This window comes from Tiliqua scincoides, chromosome 11, assembly GCF_035046505.1.
Source record: "Tiliqua scincoides isolate rTilSci1 chromosome 11, rTilSci1.hap2, whole genome shotgun sequence".
Classification (NCBI taxonomy): domain Eukaryota; kingdom Metazoa; phylum Chordata; class Lepidosauria; order Squamata; family Scincidae; genus Tiliqua; species Tiliqua scincoides.
In genome coordinates this window covers 5,517,817-5,527,633 of record NC_089831.1, presented here as the reverse complement: position 1 = coordinate 5,527,633, position 9,817 = coordinate 5,517,817, and the positions used below count along the sequence as shown (strand labels likewise).

General features: G+C 51.3%; 1 pseudogene; it reads left to right on the top strand.

Annotated features, from left to right (window-relative positions):
- The first annotated feature begins 2,145 nt into the window (after nucleotides 1-2,145).
- LOC136662428 (SWI/SNF-related matrix-associated actin-dependent regulator of chromatin subfamily D member 2-like) lies at nucleotides 2,146-5,951 on the top strand (annotated as a pseudogene).
- The last annotated feature ends 3,866 nt before the right edge of the window (nucleotides 5,952-9,817 follow it).

The following is a 9,817-nucleotide window of genomic DNA, read 5'->3' as shown; positions in this document are numbered from 1 at the left end:
CCTTTCTCCATTGTGAAAATTGTCCATTGACACTCACTGTTTCCTGGTCTTCAACCAGTTCCCAATCCATGAGAGGACCTGCCCTTTAATTCCCTGACTGTTTTCTCAGTAGCCTTTGGTGAGGGACTGTGTCGAACACCTTCTCAAAGTCCAGATATATAATGTCCATGGGTTCTCCTGCATCCACAAGCCTGTTGACCTCTTCAAAGAATTCTAAAAGGTTTGTGAGGCAAGAGTTACCCTTACAGAAGCCATGCTGATTCTCCCTCAGTAAGGTTTGTTCGTCTATGTGTTTTGAGATTCTATCTTTGATGAGATATTCCACCATCTTACCTGGAATAGATGTTAGGCTGACCGGCCAATAGTTTCCCGGTCCCCTTTCCTTCCCTTTTTAAAGATCGGTGTGACAGTTGCTATCCTCCTGTGGTACCGTGTCTATTTTAAGGGATGAGTTGCATATTATTGTCAAGAGATCAGCAACTTTATTCTTCAGTTACTTAATAACTCTTGGGTGGATGCCATCAGGGCCCAGTGTCTTATTAATCTTTAATTTGTCTATTAGGTCTGAAACATCTTCTCTTTTAACCTCTATCCTAATTAATTCCTTGGTCAGGAGGGGCCGTTCAGGCAGCAGTATCTGCCCAACGTCTTCTGCCGTGAAGACAGATGCAAATAACTCATTTAATTTCTCTGCCATCTCTAAGTCTCCTTTTATCTCCCCTTTCCCTCCCTCACCATCCAGAAGACCAACTGCTTCTCTGGTGGGTTTCCTCCTTCGAACATATTTGAAGAAGCTTTTATTATTCCCCTTAATGCTGCTGGCCATGTGTTCCTCATAGTCTCTCTTGGCTTCCCATATCACCTTCTTACATTTCTTTTGCCACAGTTTATGTTCCTTTTTATTCTCCTCATTAGGGCAAGCCTTCCATTTATGGAAGGAAGCCTCCTTGCCCTTTATAGCCTCCCTAATTTGGCTCGTTAGCCATGTGGGCACCCTCCTGGACTTAGTTGAGCCCTTCTTGCTTTGCGGTATACACTTCTACTAGGTCTCTATTACTGTTGTTTTAAGCAGCCTCCGTGCACTCTGGAGAGATTTAACTCTTTTTACCTTTCCTTTCAACCTCCTTTTAACCATCCTCCTCATTTGAGGGAAGTCCACTCGTTGGAAGTAAAGAGTTTTTCGTCAGATTTGCTTGGTACTCTTCCCCTGATGTGCATGTCAAAACATATTGCAGCATGGTCACTTTTCCCCAATGGCTCAGTAACGTTTACATCTCTAACCAATTCCTGAGTACTGCACAATATTAAATCCAGAGTCACCTGTCCTCTGGTGGGCTCCATAACTAGCTGCTCTAAGGCACAGTCATTTAGAATGTCAGGAAATCTGGTCTCTCTTTCGTGACCAGAACACAAATTGACCCAGTCGATGTGAGGATAATTGAATTCCTCCATGATTACAACCCTGTCCCTCTTTGACAACTCCCTGATCTGTTTCCTTATCTACCTTCCTTGCCAACCTTTCAAGGCATTCTAATTCAGACCTGCCTTTTCCCGCCATTATTCATTTCCTTTTGAAGTACCCTTAAAGGTCCTGGCAAGTACCCCCAGGGGTATCCGTACCCCAGGTTGGGAACCACTGATATAAGGCTTGGATGTCAAAAGCATTTCATCTAGAGGGCCAAAGTTAGCATTCATGGTGCCTGCTGAGGGCTGGAAGTGATGTCATTAAGGAGAAAGTGTTGTCATTAAGCAGATGGTGGCCAGAAATAAACTTTTTGTTCTCAAATAGAAACTCATTATCTGCAAATGACAAAAGAGAAAATGTGCAAATCTTGTATGAGAGAGCCCAATTATCAAGCTGGGACAGCCCAATTATAACAGGGGACGGATAAATTGCTTCCGGGGGCCACATTCGGTTCATGAGCCTTATGTTTGACTACTCCGATAGTTTGCACTGAGAAGGAATATTGGTAGGGAATCAGTAGGGAACCAGAGAGCCTGCCATTGGGTTCTGTGGTGGTGCTGTAGGGGAGCTGCCTAAGGAGGTTCTGGATGGACTGAGGGGAAAGTGAAGGCAGAAAGAAGAGAGAAAGGAGGAGGGAAAGTCTGAGGGCATAAATATTACACTCAGTAAAAATAGCAAAAATGGCTCAACTTCTGTTGGCTCTTGCAGACTTCCTGGCAGCAGAGAAAATGCGACCCCCTGTGCAAAAGACTCTGTGGCTGGCCAGGTGGAGGAATGAGGAAATTGTTACTCCACTTCAGCTGGGCACCACCAGTGAGTATGCCAATGCCAGACGTTATGGAAAGGTATGGGATGCGCTGGGGACATATAGGGAGACTCTCCTCTCCAAAATCTCCATAGAATGGGAAATGAACACTTGCCCATATACGGAGATTCCCAAGTCCCTGAGGAGCAATCTTCTCCTCACATCTGAAGGGGAGACCTGGTTTCCCAAGAGCCAGGGTTCAGGGAGCCTTCAGGGAAGGCTGGCTGAGGGGTGCTCAGTGCCAGGGAAGGACCTCAAGCAATACTGCCAGGTCCCTTTCAGCAGGTCTGGTCAAGGGCTCTGTGGGGGGGCTCACCTCTTGGTTGGAGAGCACTGCCTCTGTCTCTTTCCTGACCAGTTTCTCTTCTATCACATGCAGGTCCCACAGGCTGATGACTTGGACTTCCTATTTCAAAAGAATTGGAGGTCCAAGTTCACAGCAAGAAGGGCAGAGGCCTGGTGGGTGGCAAGCACCAAAGGTAAGGAAGAAGAAACGCCCCCCCCCCCCAACAGACATACACATTCAATCAATCACTCAGAGTGCACTGAGAGTTTTGGATTGCAATGTGTTACCTGACCAAGTACTTGATGTCAGGGTTTCTCACACTGTGGGTCACTGTGGGTGCCAGGGTTTCTCACACTGTGGATTTCTCACAAAGTGGGTCCTGACCCAAGTTCTGGTGGGTCCCACAGAGCCTCCAATGAAAACACGTGTGAGTGAAAGATTACTCATTGCCTCAAGCCCCGAGACTATTCTAAAGCATCTCCATAGAATGGGAAATGAACACTTTCCCATCTATGGAGGTTCCCACATCCCTGATCCGCAATCTTCTCCTCACATCTGAAGGAGAGACCTGGTTTCCCAAGAGCCAGGGCTTGGGGAGCCATCAGGGTTCAGGGGAGGCTGGCTGACTGAAGTAAACAGGTGCAAAAACACTGGGCCTTGGCCTTGGCCCAGGGGATGCAGGGGATGGACAGAGTGGATAGGGAGATGCTCTTTACACTCTCACATAATACCAGAACCAGGGGACATCCACTCAAATTGAGTGTTGGGCGGGTTAGGACAGACAAACGAAAATATTTCTTTACTCAGCGTGTGGTCGGTCTGTGGAACTCCTTGCCACAGGATGTGGTGCTGGCGTCTAGCCTAGACGCCTTTAAAAGGGGATTTGACAAGTTTCTGGAGGAAAAATTCATTACGGGGTACAAGCCATGATGTGTATGCGCAAGCTCCTGATTTTAGAAATGGGTTATGTCAGAATGCCAGATGCAAGGGAGGGCACCAGGATGAGGTCTCTTGTTATCTGGTGTGCTCCCTGGGGCATTTGGTGGGCCACTGTGAGATACAGGAAGCTGGACTAGATGGGCCTATGGCCTGATCCAGTGGGGCTGTTCTTATGTTCTTATGTTCTTGGCAAATGTGTTTGTGCCACTCCACTTTATACTGGCCCTCACCAGACCTGCTCCGGTGGTTTTGCTCATGTGATGTGCTGAACCTCTGCAGTCTTTACCCTGCCCTGCCCTGGCCCTTGTCACTCCCTTTTTGGCCTCAAGCCATCTCTGGGATGGATGGCTAAGGCAGAGAATTGGTTTGGAGATTGATGGTCATGGATCCCAGATTGGGCTGGGAAAGTGCCAGAGGAACTGAAGTGGATACTATTGCTTGTTTGGGCTTTCTTGTTCTTATGTCTCTTGAACCAATGACATACAGCAATCCCAGGTTATCAACCCTATAGGAGGGACAGGGAGGGGCGTGATGGAGATCGGGTGGCCATGTATGTCCAAGAAGGGGTAGAATCTAGCAGGGTGGAGGGACCTGGAAGCGGAAACTCCACCTCGGCTGGGCACCTCCAGTGAGTATTCAAGCACTACTGCCGGGTCTGGCCAAGGGCTCTGTGTGTGTGTGTGGGGGGGGGCACTTCTCTGTTGGAGGGCACTGCCTCTGTCTCTTTCCTGACCAGTTTCTCTTCTATCTCATGCAGGTCCCCCAGGCAGAGGACTTGGACCTCCTATTTGAAAAGAATAGGAGGTCCAGGTTCTCTGTGAGGAGGGTGGAGGCCAAGTGGCTGGCACTGGAAAACAGGAGGCGAGCACCCCAGGTGAGAAAGAAAAAGCCCTCCACACACACACACATACAGAGAGAGAGAGTGCAGTGAGGCAGAATATCAGCAGGGAATCGGGAGGGATCCAGGGAGCCTGCCTTTGGTTCTGTGGTGGTGCCATAGGGCAGCTGCTTAAGGAGGCTGTGGGTGGACAAAGGGAAAGTGGAGCCGAAGAAGAGAGGAAGGATCATGGAAAGTCTGAGGGCATGGGGTGTCACCTCTCTGAGGGGCTGGATCCCAGATGGTGGGCTCTCGGGGTGTGTGAAGCTGAGTGCGCCTGTCTCCCGGTTCCAGCCCTGCCCTGCCATGCCCTGCCCTGCCCTGGTTGCCAAGAGAAGTGCAGGGACTTAGGGGTTGCTGAGCAAAAACAGCTGAATCTTGATGGGGTCTTGTTCCTTCACCCCCTGTAGAAAGTCCTTCTAACAGGAGCTCTGTCTCTGTTTCTTCACAGGCTGCCCCGACTGGGGCTGGGAGGAGGTGAGTTCCTGCGAGGACCCAGCCTGGCCGGGGCCACCCCATACTGACCAGTGGGGAATGGAGCTCAGTTCCAACACCCTGGGATGCTGTCTGGTGTCTGGATGCCTGTGGCAGGATTGCAAGTGGGGTCCCCCTCAGGTCCTCCATATGGAACAGCTTCTCCACCGAGACCTGGAATGCCACCGTCTATGATCGATCCCTTCCGGAAGTGCCTGCTTGGTCCACAGATCCAGCGGCCTCCATCGCTGACCCAGTGACGAGGACTGAAAAGATGGCAGACAAGGTCCTACCACAGAGAATTTGTGAGCTAGTCGCAGAGTCTCAGGCCCTCATGGATTTGCTGATTTTGGATGGAAGCCGGATCTGAACATCTTCCGCAGGAGGATGGAGATCCAGGAGGCAGCCAAGGAACCTGTAACGCAAAAGCAGAAACTGCGTATTGACATTGCAACACCTTTACACCTGGCGAGGAGCAATCTGAAGGTGGGGAACACAGAGCCTCATGGGAACTTTGTGTGGAGGGCAAACTCTTGAATGACCCAACAGCCTGGCAATGGAACTGGACAAAGAGTTGTACAGCCCAAAAAACCATCTGGTAGAGTGGAATCAGATGCCCACAACCCAAGAGACTGATGGCTTCCAGGCCAAGTTCCTAGGCAGTGTCCAGGTGAAATGCACCCTGCTGCTCAGGCTGGACCACCAGCCTGCATGGTACAAACCGGACCCTGTCTGGCTCGCTTGCTGGGCGTTCACACACAGACTCGTGCCAGCATCATTCAGGCCGTCTGGCTCGACATCAAACACAACAAGCTCCAAGACAGTCTTGAGAAGCAGTTTGACCAGATCTCTGGCTGCGTTTGCATGTGATTCTCTGAGATCCCCAGGAAACCAGTGGGGCTCCCACAACACCCAGATCCCATCAATTATGTGATCAGTGTGGACTGTAATGATCAACAAAGCCAGCCTGCTGAGACAGTGGTGTGGAGGTGGATGATCCTTCGAAGGCCCAAATGAGCAACTTCTTGGCTCCACCTCCAAGCAGCAGGAAACAGCGTCCATGGATGTCAAGATCCGTGAGACGATCGAGTCTATTACCAGCTGAAGATGCAGGGAGACTTGAGGTCTTTCCCTGCCACTGGGCACCCCACAGCCTGCCTCTCCTGTACCCTGAAGGCTCTATGTATGTCTGTGTGGGGGGGTGTTTCTTCATAATCCTTTGGTGACTGACTCCTTTCTTCAAATGAGAGCAACCGGGCCTCCGCTCTCTGTGCTGCGAACTTGGCTCTCCTACTCTTTAGAAGTAGGAGGTCCAAGTCGTCAGCCTGGGGGACCTGCATATGATAGAAGAGAAACTGGTCAGTGAACAGACAGAGGCAGTGCCCCCCAAAAGAGAAGTGCCCCCCAAAAGAGAAGTGCCCCCCCCACAGAGCCCTGGGTCAGACCCAGTCAAAGAGACCCAGCTGTATTGCTTGAGGTCCTCCCCGGGCTCTGAGCACCCCTCAACCAGCCTCGCCGGAACCCTGAAGGATCCCCGAGCCCTGGCTCTTGGGAAACTAGGTGTCTCCTTTAGATGTGGGGAGAAGATGGCTCCCCAGGGGTGTGGGCACTTCTGTGTGTAGGAAAGTGTTCACTACCCATCCTATGGAGATGCTGGAGAGGAGAATCTCCCTTGAGGTCCCCAAGGGACAGCTCCCATGCAGCACCTCCACAGAACCCAAAGGAAGGCTCTCTGGCTCCCTACCGATTCTCTACTGAAATTCCATTTTGGTGCACTCTCTCCTTCCGTATGTCTGTGCAGGAGTGTTTTTCTTCCTCACCTGGGATGTATCCCTCCTGCGCTGGAGCGCCAGCCACCGAGCCTTGATGCTCCTGAGTCTGCACTTGGACCTCCGTTCCTTTATGAAAAGGAGGCCCAGCTCATCACCCTGGGGGACCTGCAGGTGATAGAAGAGAATCTGGTCAGGGAACAGACAGAGGCAGCGCCCTCCAGCAGGGAATTGCCGCCCAAAAGACTCCTTAGCCAGACTCTGGTCAAAGAGACCCAGCAGTATTGCTTGAGGTCTTTCCCGGGCTCTGAGCACCCCTCGGTCAGCCTCCCCTGAACCCTGAAGGATCCCCTGAGCCCTGGCTCTTGGGAAACCAGGTCTCTCCTTTAGATGTGGGAAGAAGATTGCTCCCCAGGGGTGTGGGCACTTCTGTGTGTAGGAAAGTGTTCACTACCCAATTCTATGGAGATGCTGGAGAGGAGAATCTCCCTTTAGCTCCCCAGCATTTCCAGAACATCAAGTATAAGCATACTTACTGGTGGTGCCCAGCCGAGGTGGAGTTTAGCTCTCCACTTTCTGCCACCCGACCGGCTGCATAGTCTTGATCCCAGGTGACCCCTTTGCTGCCTGGAAGACTGCAAGAGGAAAGAGAAGCTGAGCCATTTTTTCCAAATTTCTGAGTGTAATTTTTACACACTCCTTCCCAGAGTCAAACCCACCTCCCTGGCTGTGTCCAAGTCCAGCAGTCCCTCCGTTATCAGGCGCTCCAGGACCCTGGCCCTCAGGACACAGCACTAGGTAGGGAGTCACTGTCAAACCTTCCCAGCTCCTGCTCTGTGAACTATACCTATGGGTGGTATATACCTGGAGGTACAGTATATATATATATACCTGGGGTGCCCAGGTCAGCCTGGGGGATCTGCAGGTGATAGAAGAAAAACTGATCAGGGAAGAGAAAGAGGCAGTGCCCCCCAACACACCCCTTGACCAGACGCACTCAGAGGGACCCGGCAGTACAGCTTGAGGTCCTTCCCTGGGACTGAGCACCCCTCAGCCAGCTTCCTCTGAACCCTGAAGGCTCCCCGAGCCCTGGCTCTTGGGAAACCAGGTCTTTCCTTTAGATGTGAGGAGAAGATTGCGGATCAGGGATGGGGACACCTCCGTGTATGGGAAATTGTTCATTTCCTGTCCTATGGAGATGCTGGAGAGATAGGGGGAAGTGACACTTCTAGCATGCCTCAAGCATGCTTCTAGTGCGGTTCTTTTGAAAAATGACAAAATGGTGTCCAGTCATACAAGAGTCGTTAAAACCAATTACATGGAGGCTACCGTGTTCCTACCAGTAGAAATAAAGGCATAGAGGCGGTTATCTTTTCTAGCTCTGACACAGAGTACTTGGTCGAGTAACAAGTTTTGATCCAAGACTCTCAGTGCATTCTAAGCAAGTGAGTGAATGTGTGTGTGTGTGGGGGGGGGGGGGGAATGTTTTTTCTTCCATGTCTTTGGTGCTTGCCTCCTGCCCTTGAGTGCCAGCCATCGGGTCTCCGTCCTCCTTGCTGTGAACTTGGACCTCCTATCCTTTTGGAATAGGAGATCCAAGTCATCTACCAGGTGGACCTGCATGCCCTCCAACACAGCCCTTGGGCAGACCCTGGTCAAAGGGACCCGGCAGTATTGCTTGAGGTCCTTCCCTGGCACTGAGCATCCCTCAGTCAGCCTCCCCTGAACCCGGAAGGCTCCCTGAACCCTGGCTCTTGGGAAACCAGGTCTCTCCTTTAGATATGTGGAGATGATTGCGGATCAGGGACGTGAGCACCTCTGTGTATGGGAAAGTGTTCATTTCCCATTCTATGGAGATGCTGGAGAGAAGAGTCTTCCTGTCTGTCTTCAGCTTTTCCCACCCATTTCCATAACGTCAGGCATCAGCATACTCACTGGTGGTGCCCAGCCAAGGTGGAGTGACGATTTCCACATTCTTCCACCTGGTTAGCCCCAGAGTCTTTCGCACAGGGGGCCGCATTTGCTCTGCTCCCAGGAAGTCTGCAAGAGCAAACAGGAGTTGAGCCACTTTTGCTGTATTGATCGAGTATGAATTTGACCACCCCTTTCCAGAGGCAGAGTCACAAATTCCTCCTTCCTCCGCCTGGCTGGCAAGAGAAATTTCAAAATGCCTTCATTTCCAGATGTTTCCCTTCAGGGTGGGGTCATCCTTCTTTTTGCTGCAGAGCTCACATGCCTTCCAAGCTTCCTGCGGGAGCAGTGGCAAATCAGCCAGGCTGTTATTCAGTCTTGGCAGCTGAGGACCTCCACACTCCTCCACCGTCTCCTGGCAGCTTATCACAGGGACTCCCCATGGCTCTGTTCTCTAACAAGGGCTACTCTGCAGATTCAGTCCCCCATCCAAGCTGTGACAAGAGTTACTCCCACTTAGCTCCTTCAGGCAGGGCAACAACTCAACCTCCAGACCACACCTCCTGCCATGGAAAATTTGAGCGTATGGAACAGGAGAGAGGACTCCTGGGACAACGAGACCCAGCATTCTTGCTTGAGGGCAGTGTCTGCCACAGACTACCTCTTTGCCACCCTCTCCCGTACCCTGAAAGCTGGGTATTCAGCCAGGGGCCTCGGTCACTGGTTCTTGGGAAACCAGAACTTTCCTTTAGCTGTGAGGAGAACATTGCCTCCTCCAGCGGCACTGTCGTCTTCTCCTGTCCAGTGGTGGTGCCCACCGAGGTGGAGAAAAGAACCCTAGGTTCCCCCACCAGACCAGCTGCACTCTGATGACCCACCTGGTTTTTGGCTTTCTGGAACACTGGCAGAGGAAACAGATGTTTAGACTTCTTTGCCCTCTTGATCAAATGTAGCATTCCCCCTCCCCCCCCTCCCCAGCCAGATGCAAGATGGTCCCTGGCTCTCTTAGTTCTTAGGAACTTCATATCTTCCTCACCTCACTCATTTCTCTTCGCACTGCGGTTCTGAGCCACCTGGCCTCCATCCTCCTTTCTTTGAACTTCTTCCTCTGATGCATTCTGAATAGGTCCAAGTTTTTCAAGATCAACACTGGAAGCTGGCTGCAGATGCCGACCTCTCTGTTCCACTGGCCATTTCTGCTCTGCGCAATCAGATGGTCTCTCTCATTTACATGGGTTATGGGTTATTTTTATTGGTTATATAGGGGACCCTTTTGTCGGCTGGGGCAATG